Genomic DNA, 3,600 nt, shown 5'->3' on the forward strand with positions numbered 1-3,600 from the left:
CTTGATGGCCGCAGGCCGAGAATATTTAAAGAGAATGACATAATTGATTTCAGTGAGTGTGAAGAGAGATGAAGGCAGCAAGAGATAGATAGTCAGAAATGATATAAATAATAATAATAATAATGATAATGATGATAATGATAGTGATAATAATGATGATGATAATGATAATGATAATGATGATAATAATGATGATAATAATGATGATGATGATAATAAAAGAGAAAGTGCATTGAAATATATACTGACTTATCAAATATAAAGAGACAAAGAAAATATTAACAGCTTTCAGAGATATACAGAAACAGCTACAGTGTTGTATAGCAATATCATCTTCATTCAATACATGCAGTGTTGATATTCTTTGTATGCAGTTATCATATAATCTATATCAGAAATACATACAGAAAACAGATCTTTGTTACTAGAGAGAATGATTGCAGTGATTCTCTGTTTTCATATTATAAAGATAAGTTATTCTTATTTCTTTCTTCTCTCTTTTCTCTTCTTCTTCAACTCATCACTAAATTTAAGCTGATATGAAAACTATTAAAACACTTCTAGAAACCCTCAAATTGAAGAGTATAGACTAATCAAATTTTAAATGTATAAGAATTAAATTATATTCAATATTACTAATTATTCATTCTCTTTCAATAAAATCACAGTCACATCTTTCCTTCTCCCCTCTCAAACAAAACATGGCCCGCGAAAAGCGAGTATCACATCAGGTCATAATGATTAACACAGCCTCAGCATGCAGAGCTGCATACATACAGCACATGCTGAACTGAGAGACTGTGTGAATTGCAAACCAGCACTAGCATCTCAGAGAGAGTCATGCAGTGTGAGAAAGCTGCAATTCTCAGTCATGTGTGCAGAGAATGAATTGTCACAGTAAGTGCATGTGCATTGCATGAAAGTAATACTTTTTAATAACACTCAGTCTCTGATATCATGAAAATAGAGTCTCTCTGTGAGATCTGTTTTTATCAGAAGTCAGAAAATCTTATATTTCTTAAAATCATCTTCACCTGCCTTGTTCATGAAATTGATGAGAAGAATCATCAATTTCAGTATTCTGTTCTTAATGTTATTCAAGTGACAGCAGAGTTCACCCTGACCACACTTTTTAAGTATATGTTTTCTAAATATTCACATTTATACAGATATATACTGATTATTTATTAGATGATATTAAGACAATGACTTATCACAGCTGTGTTACTCTCACTGTGAGAGATATATAGTTAATAATAAATATTGTAAAGACTCTAAGAAGTGAGTATTTTAAAAGTGCTGCAGCTCTATGATCTTGATTTTTTTTATTTTTTTTTTTTATTTTTTTCTTTTTCTTTTATTTTTTTTTTTCATTCATTCTGATTTTTTCTTGTTTTTGTTTTATTTTTTGTTTTTTGTTTTTTTTTTTTTGTATTTTATATTTTTTTCATAATTAAAATTATATAAATTATAATCTATATTCAGAAAAGTAATGATATTTGATAACACTCTCTGTTAAATTTTCAACAAATGAGTACTATGTTATAATATTATGTAAGTAAGAAGTGATTTCATAGTCTCATTTAATATCATTCTCAATAATGAGATCAGAATGAAAATGTGACTAAGAATTCAAACATATTCTTTATCTGAGACTAGATTTTTATTTGAAAAGTAAATCTGAAACCTTTAATATTTGAAATAACATGATTTGAGATTAATGTAATGAATATAAATCATGATCAGAAGTAATGCTTTTAAGTAACATGATAACTGTAAAGTTTGATTCTGGTCTCAGACACGGTCACACAGTCAGTCAAATTATCAATAATCATTATCAAATTCTGATTATATAAGCAATCACTGAATGAACTGAATGAGACTGAATTTGATCTTCAGTCTCAGTCTCATTCTGATTTTGAAAGAATGATCATCTTTCACAGTTTATTCTGAGAAATTACTCTTATTTCACTGTTCTTGAATTAAATCTGATCATTTTTCACATCATTTCTCTCAGAAATGATTCATTTTCAGATTTTTTTAAGGCTTGATTCTGGTGGGACTCACGCCAAGAAATGTATGAGATCAGATTAAATGAAATCAAATGTGAAATTCATGGTTCCAGCAGCCAGTCTAGAAATGATTATTCATTGAGAGATATCTGAATATGTAAACAATGTGTAAGAAAGAGAAATAATTAGTTAAAGCAGATATTAAGTCTTCAGATAGAAGCTTGCTCATCAGTTACTCTGACTCTGTAACAAGATCTTTGCCCCGGTGGCCGAATGGTTAATGCGGCCACCCGGTAGCGCCTTGGCGTGGGAAACCAAGGCGTGTGGGTTCGAAACCCGCAGGGGATACATTAAATCCAGAACTCAAGCACCTCAGGTTTCTAATAAATACAGAGGTGTACAAATCGCTTCAATAAAATCGCTCTATGTTCCTGAGCTGGGAAGTTATTATCGCATGTATCTAATTGTCACTTCTTTGTATTTCCTATGTTCTTGTTATCTTGATATGATCTCAACACCTGTATTTCCTTCTGTATAATCAACACTTGACCTGTATTTAACATCACGCAAGAACTTATCATAAGCTCCGCTTGCATATGAGTATAATGAAAGAATAATAATAATAATAATAATAATAATGTAACAAGATCTTATAAAGAGAATAGTGATGAAAGATCTGAGAGTTCTGACACTACAGATGTATAAGATATTTATACAATTATACTCCTTTCAATTTCACAGATATCATACATCTGATGATCAATATAATCATGTTTAATAATAGTATGAAAGAACTTATAAATATGAGTATAGACAGAGTGTCACAGTGACTCTGAGCAATGTTGAAATTACAACAATAATAAATAGCTGGTATGCATGCAACTTAACAATGTCAATATGAAGAAATTCAACAATTATCTCAACAAGGAACCTCTGCACAGACAATTTCAATATTAACAGAATCAAATACAAAAGCACTGAAAGAATACTTAGATGCTTTTATATATTTTAATGCTTCTGATCTCACTCTCTACTCATTATGAAGAATGAAAATGCTTGTGAAACTGAGTCTAGATGAAGATTCTATTTATTTATTAATCAATCAAGATTGATACATCAATGAATGATTGAAGAATCATATAAAATAGAAGTGTTATTCATGAATGAAAGTATGTGAACCAGTGTTGTGAATATCTGATAATATTATCAAACATCTTAATGTTCTGTTCTGAGACACTGTCATACAACAGAAAGTGTTAGAATGATTACAGAGTGTCTGATAGAGAAATACTTCTCTTACAACATTCATCTCTGACTTCAACATCAAGATTCTAGAAGTAGATGATCAATCTTGAAAGAATTAAATGAAGATTAGCATGCTTAAGAAGACATTAACTTTTGAACTCTTACAGACTCTTATAAGCATAGACAAAGATCAGACTTATGAAGGTTTCTGCAAACAGCTCTGAACATTGAATGATCATCTTATTAAGCTCAAGAGTATATAGAATAGTGATAGAAGATATTACATTCACACACCTGTGCTGAGAAATAACTCAGTCACTTACATACCTGCACTGAAGAATAA

The 3,600-nt window shown here is 30.1% G+C and overlaps 1 pseudogene across 1 annotated transcript; it reads left to right on the forward strand.

Annotated features, from left to right (window-relative positions):
* The first annotated feature begins 2,271 nt into the window (after positions 1 to 2,271).
* BDCG_16144 lies at positions 2,272 to 2,360 on the forward strand (annotated as a pseudogene). Its single transcript has one exon. The product of its transcript is annotated as a tRNA-OTHER (tRNA).
* The last annotated feature ends 1,240 nt before the right edge of the window (positions 2,361 to 3,600 follow it).

This window comes from Blastomyces dermatitidis (assembly GCF_000003525.1).
Source record: "Blastomyces dermatitidis ER-3 genomic scaffold supercont1.1, whole genome shotgun sequence".
Taxonomy (NCBI): domain Eukaryota; kingdom Fungi; phylum Ascomycota; class Eurotiomycetes; order Onygenales; family Ajellomycetaceae; genus Blastomyces; species Blastomyces dermatitidis.